General features: G+C 52.7%; 1 protein-coding gene across 4 annotated transcripts in view; it reads left to right on the top strand.

Annotated features, from left to right (window-relative positions):
- The first annotated feature begins 12174 nt into the window (after positions 1–12174).
- STEAP3 (STEAP3 metalloreductase) overlaps positions 12175–13708 on the top strand; it is a 44729-nt gene continuing 43195 nt past the window's right edge. For 3 of the 4 annotated variants that reach the window (XM_005572950.5, XM_045366963.3, XM_065525387.2), the window contains exon 1: positions 13090–13144. The gene's annotated coding sequence lies outside the window, so the exon portion shown is untranslated. Of the gene's footprint in view, positions 12295–13089; positions 13145–13708 lie in introns of those variants that run through there. The other variant, XM_045366962.3, reaches the window with a different exon arrangement.

The raw sequence follows: 13708 nt of genomic DNA, 5'->3' as shown, positions 1-13708 counted from the left end.
TAAATAGCACCCTCTTCATAGGAGAGAGGGAAATGGGGGTAGGTAATTTTCAAGGTTAGTGAACAATTTTGAGCAAAATCAAATGGACCCAGAAGGCAGACAGTTTCCTATAAATGTCTTCTTAGGAAGCTGAATGGAACTGCAATGTAAGGGAAAGTGCGGGGCAAAACTGCACTGTGAACAAAGGTTGTCTTACTATGTAGGTAAAGCCTGCTTCGCAATCCCTCAAAGCCGCCCTCAGAAGAATAGACGAAAAGTCTGGGCTTGGTGACAGCTTTTAGTCTTTTCTCCTTGCAGGTGGGTGGTTAATCTTTCCTGGTTATTTGATGAGATTTCTAGGGAGGGGGCCTTAAGACAGTCACATTTCTTTTTATTTATTTATTTTTTTTTTTTTGAGACGGAGTCTCACTCTGTCGTCCGGGCTGGAGTGCAGCAGCCAGATCTCGGCTCACTGCAAGCTCCGCCTCCCGGGTTTACGCCATTCTCCTGCCTCAGCCTCCCGAGTAGCTGGGACTACAGGCGCCCGCCAGCTCGCCCGGCTAGTTTTTTTGTATTTTTTAGTAGAGACGGGGTTTCACCGTGTTAGCCAGGATGGTCTCGATCTCCTGACCTCGTGATCCGCCCGCCTCGGCCTCCCAAAGTGCTGGGATTACAGGCTTGAGCCGCCACGCCCGGCCGCATTTCTTTTGGAAAGAAGTTTCCTTAGTCAGAGAAGGAAATTCTAGAGAGCCCCTTTTCCCTGCACTTGGGGAAGGGGCAGAGGAGAAACAAGAGAAGGTTAGAAAATTCTTAGCTCTGAGGCAGCTTCTAAGGACTTGCATTTTCTTTTAATTCACAGTGCTCAGCCTGCCAACGTTTCCTACTTTGGGGTATCGTTCTCCGTGACCCCACAGGGGAATGGGGTCTGTCTTCAGAGCAGGGAGGAGGACCTCGAGGCAGCAGGGCGGAACCCCAAGGTGAGAGTCAAAGACGGTTTCCTGGACCTGAGACTGTAGTGGGGTTCATGCTAGAGTCACCCCAGTCTTCAGGTTCACTGTCCAAACATGCACTTGAGGAAGTCCATGGGGGCAGCTCCTTGTTTTGCTCCTCACTGTCATTTTCCAAAAGGCAGACGAGCCCTGGCCGCCTTATGCCAGGGCTCAGTCCACACCATGCTACAGGAGCACCTGAGGGGAGGCTCCTCTCCAAAGTGCATTACCGGGACCTGTGCTAAATTTTTCAGCAGCCTCTTGCCTCACTAATGGTCCCGGGAAATAGACTGAGACTCCATCCCCAACTAAGTGCTCAGGCCTCCCCCACCTCTGTCCTGCCTGGGCAAGAAGCCCAGCGCTGCCCCGTAGCCCAGCTCTCCATGCAGCCTCAGCTACCGATGGCCACCTGCCAAGCACTTGGGCCTCCGCTGTGGGATGTAGTGCCTCATTTTACCCATAATTGTACATGGTCCCTGTGTGATGTCCGGGGAAGTGAAAAGTTGTGTCTCATTTCATTTGGGATCCAGTTAAAATTCCCAAATGCTGCAACTGAGCAGGAGTCTCAGTGCTCAGAGACCAGCAGTAGGAGGAGTCTGGCTGCTGGGCCTGGACACCAGGCCACTCCAGCCTCTGACCAGCTCTGGCCATTGGCCACCACCCTGGCCACCACACTCTGCCTGGCTGATCCCTGAGTCAGAGTCAGGCTGGGATATATGGGTCTCTGAGCCGACCAGGCTGTGACTCCCAAAAAGAGAGCCCCCTTGCTACTTGGGAGGCTTGCCACCGTGCCTAGCCAGCACTCTTGCTTTCTAAGCTGAAATCATTATACTTAGTCCTCTACTACATTCTACCAACAATGTATCCCCTCACAAAGTATACTTTCCCACCCTACCCCAATCCCACCATCGTGATTTCTGAGTACTTTCCAGAAAACTGTCTCCACTGGCTCCCAAGGGCAGAGCACTTCCTCCAGCCTCTGGAATGTCCACCATGTTGATGGTGTATGGATGCTAATGACCCCATGGATGAGCTCTCTCCAGCGGGATCACGAAGGGAGAATGGGATCCCTGATTCCCCACAGAACAGCTAGGCCCAGCTGTGAGCTTGAGCAAATGCCCTCAAAGCTCAGAGTTAACCCAAGTCCAGTGCTCTCAGCTTTCACAGGTGGCAGCCCAATCTTAGTGTTCCACTCAATCCATGTCTATGTCTACTTAATTATCTGGAACTAAAATGGGGAATAGGGCCAGGCATGGTGACTCACGCTTGTAATCCCAGCACTTTGGGAGGCCGAGGCAAGCAGATCACCTGAGGTCAGGAGTTCGAGACCAACCTGGCCAACATGGTGAAACCCCATCTGTACTAAAGATACAAAATTAGTCAGGCCTGGTGGCAGGCACCTGTAATCCCAGCTACTCGGGAGGCTAAGGGAGGAGAATCACTTGAACCCAGGAGGCAGAAATTGCAGTGAGCCGAGATCGAGCCATTGCACTCCAGCCTAGGTGACAAGAGCAAAACTCTATCTTAAAAAATAAAAATAAGGCCGGGCGCGGTGGCTCAAGCCTGTAATCCCAGCACTTTGGGAGGCCGAGACAGGCGGATCACGAGGTCAGGAGATCGAGACCATCCTGGCTAACACGGTGAAACCCCGTCTCTGGCGGGCGCCTGTAGTCCCAGCTACTCTGGAGGCTGAGGCAGGAGAATGGCGTAAACCCGGGAGGCGGAGCTTGCAGGGAGCTAAGATCCAGCCACTGTACTCCAGCCTGAGCGACAGATAGAAACTCTGTCTCAAAAAATAAATAAATAAATAAAAATAAATAAAATATTTTTTTTTTTGTAAAAAGAGGGGGGGACTAGGATGGGAGGGGGAAGGAGGGAGGTTCCAGCTCAATCCTTGCCAGCAGATATTCATGCATCCTCCATACCTGAACCTTCAGACCAATGCTTCCCAGGCCCAAAGGGGACCTCCCTTTCAAGTGTAAGGCTCCCCTAATTCCTCACCTTAGGATTAACTTCTTTCCCAGATGACTGCCTTAAAGAACATCTATTCCTTGCAGCAAGAAAACCCTACTCCCAAATCCCCACAGAGTGTGGTCTGGCCTGGACAAGTCTGCCCTAAGAAAAAAGCGACAGAGACCCTTAATAATTGAAATAGAGTTTAAGTACCATAAAGATGAGCTTTCAAGCATTAAAAAAAAAAAAAAGGTTTACTGAGCCAGGCACCAAGCCTAGGAACTGAGAGGTGCATCCGGGCTGCCATGTTAGGTGGGCTTGGGCCCCACTGCTGGGGTCAGGAGGTATTAGAAAGGGTCTGGTCTGCTGGGCACGTTGGCTCATGCCTGTAATCCCAGCACTTAGGGAGGCTGAGGAGGACAGATCACCTGAGGTCCGCAGTTCGAGACCAGCCTGGCCAACATGGTGAAGCCCCGTCTCTACTAAAAATACAAAACTTAGTCAGGCATGGTGATGGGCACCTGTAATCCCAGCTACTCAGGAGGCTGAGGCAGGAGACTTGTCTGAATGCGGAAGGCAGAGGTTGCAGTGAGCCAAGAACATGCCATTGCACTCCAGCCTGGATGACAGAGTGAGACTCCATCTCAAAAAAAAAAAAGAAAAAAGAAAGGGTCTGGGAGCTCTAGGTGACCACATGCCCACATCTATACACACACCTTGGCACATTATTTATTGATCAGGTGGCACAGCATTGTAGGCAGCAGCATGGCAAAGACAGTGTGGAATCAGAGTCGGGCAGCCTTGGATGGGATTCCGGTTCTGCCACGGCTGGCTGTGTGATGGAAATCTACCACATCTCTCCAAGCCTTGCTGTCCTGTTTCATCAAATGAGGACACTGCACTGAATCACGTGGTCTGCACAATGCCCATGCATGTGCCTGGAATCTTCCCCTCTGGTGTCCCCTCAATGCCCATGGTGCTGCCTGCACAGGGTGTACCATAGTTGCTTTGCTCTCTTTCTGAAGCCTGCTGTGATGAGGGACTGTGTGGAGAGAAGGCAGTGGGCCTCTCCCTGTGAGGTCCTCAGGGGGCTGAAGGCAAAGTCAGAAGTAAAAAAAGAGGGGGGCACCCCATCCCCAACCAGCTGCCATCCCAGGGCACTCAGCCTAAGGTCACTGTATTTGCATGCTATTTGCATAAATCTGCATATACACTGTATTCCCACTGTGTCTTGTAGGCAATTATTGCATTTAGGCAGCTCTGCATTCCAGGAAGGGGCACAAGCAGAGATGTGATCTCCTGAACTTCATGACAAGAAGGTACTCGAAGCTCTTCTCCCACCTCCAGCAGCAAATGTCTACCCTGGGGCTGTCCCGTGTTGTGTTTGAACCCTGCTCTGGGGCTCCTGCCCGCTGCCTGTAGGGGCTACCATTAGAAGTTCCTGTTAATTGGGGACGGCAGGGTCACAACATCTCTGCTCCTCTCCCACTTCTCAGCAGTTCTAATTTAAACCAGATTAGAATCTTTCCACTCGGTAGTCTGGTAGGGAAATTATAGTTAACAATAATTTATTATATAAGTCAAAATAGCCAGAAGAGAAGAACTATAATGTTCCCAACACAAAAAGAAAGATAAATGTTTGAACTGAAGCATTGAAGCGATGCTCCAATTACCCTGATATGATCATTACATATTGTATGCAAGTACCAAAAGATCACATGTACCCCAAAATATGTACAACTATGATATATCAATTAATTTTTTTAATTGATTTTTTTTCTTATTTTCCTGTGTAGTGGCAGAGTCACAGCTCACTACAGCCTCAACCTCCCGGGGTTCCAACAATCCTCCCAACTCAGCCTCCTGAGTAGCTGGGACTATAGTCCCTCGCCACCACGCCCAGCTAATTTTTTGTGTGTTTTTGTAGAGATGGGGGTCTCATTTTGTTACCCAGCTGGCCTGTAACTCTTGGGCTCAAGGGATTCTCCTGCCTCAGCCTCCCAAAATGATGAGATTACAAGTCTGAGCCACCAACTCTGGCTGATATATCAATTTTTTTTAAAAAAGGATCTTCTCCAGGCTTCAAAGCGACTTCACCTATCCAGGTGTAAGCCGCCCTCATGTCCAGGTGGGTGGGGCCAGGCATCTACAGGGATCTCAGGCTCCTTGGATTGTTTGGGATGGAGGCCCAAGGAGGGGGAAGGTCTGGGGTCTCACCCAAGCTGGTGCACCCCAAGGAATAAGAGTAATCATATGGGCCTGGAGCAGAAAAGGGAAGAGAAGGGCCCCCAAGGATGAGGATTTCTGGGGCTTCAGGAAAGATTGTGGAACTGAATGGCAGAGCTAAGGGAAAACTGGACCTTGCAACTACCCAAATCAGGCCCTCCAGCTGGGTTCGGGGCCAAGGGAGAGTGCAGCCTGCCTTCTGCCATTCTCCTTTCATCCCCCCACTGAGCTTCTGAAATCCACAGAATTGTGGTGAAGGACAAGGAGCCAAGGGCTCACAGGCAAAGCGAGGCGGGGAATTCAACGTGTTCAAGGCCTACATTGCACCATCTGCCCTTGGTTTACTCTACCTAACGTTCCCATTTGACCAGTAAGAACACTGAGGCTCAAGATTCAAACCCAGGTTCTTGTAACTTCAAAAACCTTGTTCTTTTTAGGTGTCAAAGTCAATAGGTGGGCCACGGGGCTAGCAGTCACTTCTCTTCCTGGACTCAGCAGTCAAGGGATAGGACCTGAACTAAATTGCCTTTCTGCAGACTTTTCAGCCTCAACCAGAGGTCTGCTGCAGGCAGTTGTTTGAACTCCTTGATTAAATGTTCAGTCCCCGGCCTGGGCGGCAGGCTCCCTACACACAAGACTTACTGAGTCCCCCAAATAGACTTCAAAACACAGTGCTGAGACTCTGCCTGCCAGTTGCCCATTAAGCTCATCCCAGCCTGGCATCTTCCTTTGTTGGTCCACTCTCCCTGTGGCTACCAGGGAGAAAGTCTTTTCAGAGATGAATAAGGGCGTCCAGACAACAGAGATGTAGTAGTAGGAGGTGGAACCGAAACAGAACCAGGAACCTGAATCCTGTCTCTGCCACTGTCTGAGCTATGTCACATCAGACAGGTGACTTAACCTCCTGCGTTTCCAAATTCAGTTTCCAATTCAAAACCTCCTCAGTTTCCAAATTCAAAAACGGAAAATGTATTATGATGATCAGATGAGTTAATACAATCAAAATGCTTACAACAGCATCTGGGATGCAGCAAGCACTCAAAAACATGTTAGCTATTATGATCACATAGACTTATACCTCCTAAAATCTTCCTGAGCTCCCACCGCCGGCATGATAAAGCCTCATTTCTCACCAAAGGCAAACCAGGCCTCTTATCATCTGCCTCCTCCCTCCCCAGCCCCATCTCCTTAAGCGCCTCTCAGGGCACCTCCGCCCTTGCACAGGGCAGGACCTGTTCCTAGCAATCTTCAAAGCAGCAGGGGAAGTTTCCAACACCAAGATCTCAGACACCTCAAACTGGCAGGAGTGTGAGGTCCAACAAGAAGAGATTTTATGAATCAGCCAGCCACGTGGGTGGGGCATGGCCAAGTTTCCTGATTCCCAGACCAGGGTGCCAACAACACCTACTGTTCATGTGAGAAGAGGAGGAGGGGCCACTGGCATCTTTTGCCCACCTGGGTTCCTCGCTGTGGGAGAGGGGAGGCCAGAGAACAGCAAGTTCCCTGAGGGCTTCTCAGAGAAGAGGAGGGTTTAGATCATCCCACAGGATAAGGAAGAAGACCTTCCCCAAGGGAGAGGAGCAGAGCCTGCCTGGAGGTAAATTTCTTTTGGGAACTGTCTTCTTTAGTAGTTGCCTTCCTCTCCGAACACTCTTTCTTTTCCTTTCAGATGATCTGACAGTCTTTTAATGAACACCTACTAAGTGCCCAGCACTTTCCTGGGAACTTAATTCTTACAATCTGCTGAGAGGTCTATACATTCATTCTACAGTGGAGGAAATGGAGACCTAGGGGAGAAGTGAAATTTGAACCAGGTCCATGTGGTTTCAAAGACTGTGCGTGTTCCTTTACCCTGTGGAAGCCTCCAGAAGCCAAGGTCTCACCTCCCCTCTTCCCTGGAGGCCCCCAGCCTGGGTAGCTGTGGCCCAAGACCTTTGAGGGAGGGTCTTGAGGCATTATCTCCCTTATTTTTTCTTGCAGTGACTTGGATTCTCCCAGGCTGCTGTAACCAGCAAATGCCTAAAGATGGCTCTGAGATGATGGCCCTCTGTGCCTGTGTCCATGAAATCAGGTAGTACACCACAGAGACCCGGACTCTCGGTGACATGTCTGATATTCCACAGACCTGCATCCAGGCTGTGCAAATCTCAGGTAGACACAACCAGTGGTTGGGGATAGCTGGTAGGATCTTGCCTAAGCAGACCAGGGAGCTCTGTGAGGAGTGTTTGGGAGAAAATCCCCCAGGTTCATCTCCCTGCATGGACTGCCCCTGCTGGGCCCTCACACTAAGCTGGTCCTAGTCCTCAGTACCGAGGGGTCACCACAGGTGTGTAGGCCACAGCTCAAGGAGCCCTCCACCTAGCGAGTCAAAGGTAGTGGAAGATCTGAGAGTCAGGCAGACCTGGTCCAAATCCTGGATCTGCCATTTCCTCACAGCGTGATGCTAAAAAAAAAGTCACTTCTTCATCTGAAAAATGGGGCTGATCCCACCCGTTCTGCAGGGTCTCAGTGGGGATTGAAAGGGGCTGACCTCAATGTAGCACGATGCCTGCCCCAGGTGGGACTTCAGCAAACTTCACTTCCCTTCTCTTCCCTCCCCTTGAGGGCCAAGACCAAGAAAACAGAATTGGGTATGCGGAAAACATATCCCAGCCCTGTGGGGTGGATTTATCTCCTCTTCTGATCACAGTGTGTTTGCATATGACCTTGAGGCCAGTGACTTTTACACCTTGCCTATGCTGGGCTGGGCTGTGACCTGGCTGTGACTTGCCTGACCTCAAGCCAAGCCTCAGCTGACACGTGTCTTTCCACCACCCCTGTTGTGCTGAGTGAGCGCCAGCCACCTGTCCCATTGTTCCTGCCCCAGGCTGTGTGTGGAGAGTGGTCTAACCAGGCAGATAGCACCGTACACTCCAGATGTGCTGAGGTGGGCTCTGAGGGTCAGGAAAGAAGCAAAGAGGGGCATGGTGTGAACATCCAGTGCAGATTTACCCCCAGGTGGCCCCGCAACTGGTTGGATTTTCTTGTCTCAGTAACTGCTGGCAGAAGTCCAAGGAGGCCTCCTTTTCCCAAACCCTCTGTCCTTGGCTCAAAAATCCAGCAGAGGACGTGCCACGACCACGAAAGGTGACAGCAGTCAAGGGGAAAGAGGGCTCCCTTACTGGAGTGCACAGATGTTTCCTATTTATTTTGCTTACATGGTTGACTTTTTCCAAAGGCTGCTTGGGATGGCTTTACATCGAAAAGCTTAGCAATAAGGCTAATAGTAAATCAGACAAAAAAAATCACGGACTGGGGGAAAGAAAGTAGCATTTAAACATGTTTAATAAGGATGATATAGTCATGAACATGTGCCTGAGTATCCTGGCTACCACAGTAAAAGGGGAAATACGATTAGTTATGGGAAAAGAGTAAACATACTAATCATGTTTTTTTTTTTTTCTTGGAGCTTTGTGTAATAGGCACTGAGTGTTGAAAAGGGTAGAGTTATTTACTCCATATTTGTAGAAATTCAGACGATTATCAGATTATTTGCCTCACAAGAACTTTTAAGCAAGCAAAGAGTATGATGCTGTCATGCACCCTGATAAGGGGAAGTGTCGTCCAGTTCTAGGTTTCTGTGAATCTACCTTGATGCAGGTGTTCAGGGAGTAGTGAGTTTCCTTGGTTGTAATGCAGACCAGCGCTTCTCAAACTTAAACATGTATACAATCTCCTAGGGAGTCTTGTTAAAATGCCAGTCTAATTTGGGAGCTTTGGGGTAGGCCTGACACTTTGCCATCCTAAAACCCTCCCAGGCCATCACGATCACCACCTTCCGAGCAGCAAGGGGTTAAAGCCCAGGCATCTCCCATGATCTAGTAGTGAGTACCTTTCTAATCTCCCCCAGCTGAAAGGCAATGCAATGTTATGGACGGGCAAGAAGAATCTCTTCCTTGGCTCTGTAAATGCTTCCGGGGTGTGCAGGGTCAGCCTCCTTCCATCCTGGTTGGCAATCTTGGTCTAGTCACGAGCCAAGACCATTGATCATACACAAAAGTTTAAGTACCTACTATGTGCCAGGAAGCTCCCTCAGAAAGACGGTTTGGTCCTGCTCCCTGACCCACCCTCCACCCCGGCATCTTTGATCCACTCTTCCTTCAGCAACTGCCTTTGTCAATGCTCTCTTGAGCCAAAATAAACAAATAAAAAGCAACTTCCTTTCGAACCTTCTCCATACTCCCCTGCTGGCCACAGTTGCATCTCCCTGCAGACACACAGATTCTCATGACACAGAGCTCAGACAGCGCTTCCTCTCTGGAGGGCTCATGTTTCGAGAGAAGACTGAAAGAAGGACAACCTTATGCTCCAGTAGAATTCCACATTCTGGGGTGCAGGGAGATTTGGTGTGTGTATGTGGGGGTGGGTGTCCTAATGCCCCGGAAGCCACTCTTTACAATGCTGCACAATATTGGCTCACCATCATGGGCCATGGAAAGCGGAGTCTGTAAGGTTCAGTCCCAGGCTCCAGCACTCCTTTATCAGCTGGCCTCCCCGCTCAGCGCCCTCTCCCACTACCCGCCCTGCCTCAGCTCTGAGTGCTGCTGATGCGCCTCCACCCATCGAGATGGCAAAGACAATGCCTCCCTTTTACCCTGAATGCAGCCTCACATAGGGAAGAGCTTCCTGTGCCCCAGAACTTTGAGGAGCCCTGCAGCACCTGATCTAGTGGGGAGAGTATCAGTGGGGAGCGGCACCTTTCCTGAGGCCACGGCCCACCATGGCCTGGGCAGGACCAGATCCAAGTGGCCCGGCTCCTGGCAAGGGCTGTCAGAGTGCATTGGGGCACGCAGCTTCCCGTGATCCTCTCGTTTTCATGTAGGATTTATTTTGTGAAGTGGATCTGCTCTGTCCCAGCCTATAAATGCTAGATTAATCCAAGAAGCTGAGGAGGAACAACACCCCTCTCCTTCCTAATCAAATAAGAAATAAATCTAGATTTTCTTCCCGGATACTATTCTCTTCTTAGCCAAACAGCTAGCCTGGTCGTCAAGGAAAAGGGCAATCCCACGGGCTCTGAACATTGAATATTCAGCAACTCCGGGGGCAGAGACGTCCCTAAGTGCACGAGCGGAGCTCCCCTCTGAATCAGCATCACACCAGCCGGGGGCATACAAAGGAGGACAGCAGAATGGGCAGGAGCTGTGGGGACACTTCCGAGATGCTAAAAGAGAGGAAGGGCGAGGACGGGTGTGCATTCCTGCAACAGGTATTTACTGAGCACCTACTCTGGGCCAGGCAGTGCTCTAGCCGTTAGAGATACAGAACTCACTAAACACAAAAATCCCTGCCCAGCAGGAGCTCACATTTCTATGGGAGAAGACAGTTACTGCAAAACAGTCCAAAAAACTCTATTTGACAGTGTGTTCAAAGGTAATACAGGCTATGGGAAAAAAAAGAAAGAAAGAAAGCAGGTACATGGATGAGGAATGGGGGTGATCGGGGTGGGCCTCACAGAGATGATGACCTTTCAGCAAAGACTTGAGGGAGGTAGGGAGGGCCCCTGGGGATACCTGGGGTCCAGGCAAGGGGAACCGCAAGGGTCAGGATCCTGTCAGATCTATGGGAGGCGGGACTGAGTGTGAGCAGAGAGACGGAGACAGAGGAGGAGAGAAGGCCAATCACACTGGGCCACAGCTATTGCAAGGACTTTACTTTTGCTGGGGGAGGGGGGAGAGTTTTGAGCAGAGGAGAAATGCGATCTGGCAAACATCTTGAAAGCATGGTTCTGACTGCTCTGCCCTTGGCGGAGGACACCAGAGCCTGGCCCATAGAAGGTGCTCAACAAAGCTCAGCACATTGTACTCCTCCCTGGAGTAGGAAGGGGCTTGTCTGCTTTGAGAAATTTGGCCCTCAAGCTTCTGGAAACATCTGACCCTATTCTAGGTGAGACAAGCTCACACTCAAGGCCCCCTTAGTCCAGGGGTCAGTGGACAGAACAAACACCAAAGGTCAACGGCGTGGGTGGTGCCCTCTCTGCCAAGGTGTGTGCGTCCAAGTAGGGCGTTCACCTCCCTCCCTCTCTGTGAGAAATTTCAGACCCCTCTATTTTTTCCAGCAATTCACGTTCCTTTTAAGATAATCCTCTGTAGACCTCTGCCAGCCCAGCCTTCAAATTGTCTCCCTTTCTCTCTCTTACTCATGGAGAGCCCCCCCACCAAAAAAAAGTCTCCCTCTCTCTTACTCATGCATGCAGAGCCCCACAAAAAGACACTGGTTCCCAGGGATTCTTCCAAAGATGCTGGAAGACCTCTCAGTGTTTGCGTTTCCCAAGCTCAGTTTTCGTCCCTGGGCATTAAAGGAAGGATATTCAGCCATCCCCGTCAGCAGAAGCAGGCCTCAAAAGAACAGCTACTGTGTGGGGAGCATATTGGGGGCACCAGAGGGGGCTAGCAACTGGGTCTTGTCTTTTCAAAGTTTACAACCCACTGCAGGGGCAACTCACCAGCCCTGGCACCCTAAGGGCAGGAACCTCCATTGGGCACCTGTGTCTCCAGTACTGGGAACACTGTCTGGCACCTGAGGCACCATAAGTGTTGAATGGATAAAGGACCTGTGAGAATTGCCACAAGAGGCGTTGCCCTGGGGCAAGGTGGGACAGGAAAGTTCTTGCAAGAGAAAGGAGAGGCTCTGGCCTTGGGCCCTGGGTGTGCAGAGAGCTGGGAGGTGGGTATTTGGGCAGGAGGAAAGCTGTGTGGAGGGGGAAGCAAACCGCCTGCGGGTGGGTCTGGGTGGGGGTTGGGGGTGGAGGAAAAGGCCCTCACAGCAGCGCTCCCTCCACAGGGAGACCAGAGCTCTGCCTCTTCCTCCCTACCGTACCCTTTGGGGTCTCGTTGTGGGGCCTTCCCTGAGGCCCAGTTCCTGCCTCTGGCCTCTGGAGGCTTATCTCCCCAACAGAGGCTGGCTCCCCAGAAAACAGGATTCTTAGACTTCCTAAAAATAACCTGAGGCTCCTCATCAGAAGCTAATAGAATATGCCCCTCAGGAATACTCTAGAAAGAGTACCAGGGGTCAGGAACCCCCACTCAGCCTCCACGAATCCGAGCGGAAAAGCCCGGGTCTCCTCACCTGTAAAGAGAATAACAGCAGCCGGCAACTGTGACCACAGGTGAGAAAGGGCTTCGGACCAGGGCGCACACCTCTAGAAAGGCGCCCACAGAGGGCCTCACCGTACTTATGCCCGGCCTCACTGCTGTGCTGTGAAGCCATCGGCACTGGAAGTGCGGAGGGCAGCGAGCAGTGCCCCAGGGGGAGCGGGGGACTGGTAGGGTTTCAGAGCCCAGAAGGCCTAGACAGGGAGGCAGCTCCGGGAGAAAGGCGCCCGCCATCCCACCGGTCTTGGAACCTGAGGACTGCTGGGAAGGGTCAAAAGGGTGGACAAGGGACAGAGATGGGCAGGACCACAAAGGCCTGGGTGCAACCTTGTTGAGACGGAAGGGATCCGGACCCAATCTGGCGCCCTGGTCTCTTCCCACCTGCAACCATGGCTGCCACTTGGCCTCCGTTATAAAATGGACAAGGATTCGAGGTGCTCCTCAGGTTAAGAGAGGGAGGCCTAGAGGTCACCCTGGCCTCGGTGCCCTCCCTGGCCGGGTTAAGAGGCTGTCCCGGAGTTCTGCTCACTTCAGCCATGTGCGGGGCACTGCAAATCAGGAAGTGTTGGAGCCCGGCTGGGGACCTCCTGCTTGGGGCCAGGGGAGGAGGGTGGTTAGACGCCGCCACCGCTGCCGGGCCTGCAGGACTGGGCGGGGAGCGAGGACCCGGCGGCTCCTGATTGCGGCCCCGGGGGAGGTGGCCGAGCCGGATAAGCTGCGGCGGGCTGGCGGGCGGCCACCTCCCCTGCAGGTCCGGCCCTCCCGGGCGGGTGGGACGCGCGAGAGGAGGAGCCTCGGGCCGAGCCACTGCCTTCGCCGCGGACCTTCAGCTGCCGCGGTTGCTCGGAGCGGCTGGCCGCAGAGGTGAGTGACCCCTCCCCCGGTCTCCGCGGGGCTGTGTGCTGCGCCGGGTCCCCGAGACACCCGCCCGGTTGCACCCTGCGCCATCGCCGCGCGGACCTCGGGTGCTGCCACACGTCTGGAGGCGACCCCTCTCCCCTGGGACCGAGCCACGTGCGCCCAGCGGCAGAGAAACCGGGTTCGGGGCCCCCACCCCGCGTGGCTTCCTTTTCTAGGCGCAGAAGCCGCTTGCGCCATGCGAGTTGGGCAGGGCCGGCGGCGACAGTGGCGGGGAGCAGGCTCCGGAGCCCCGGGTGCAGACGTGGGCGCCCCTCCAGGTGACCCCGGCTGAGTCCACAGGTTCCGTGTGCCCCACAGCTGGGGCTCTGGCCAGCGGTCCCAAAGGAGGGCTGGTAGCTGTGGGCGGGATCTTCCAGGCTCTTCCTCGCCAGACCTCCCAGTCCCTTCGTAGCCGGGCAGGGAAGGGGCAGGGGCTGGGCAGGGGCTCCGGACCTTGGTCCCCAGGAGGAGGCTGGTCTGACCAGTGCCCGCCTCTGCCCGCAGAGCTCTTGCCTGGCAAAGTTCCCC

Source organism: Macaca fascicularis, chromosome 12, assembly GCF_037993035.2.
Source record: "Macaca fascicularis isolate 582-1 chromosome 12, T2T-MFA8v1.1".
Lineage (NCBI taxonomy): Eukaryota > Metazoa > Chordata > Mammalia > Primates > Cercopithecidae > Macaca > Macaca fascicularis.
The sequence above is the reverse complement of the archived record's forward strand: the minus strand, read 5'-3'. Positions and strand labels throughout refer to the sequence as shown.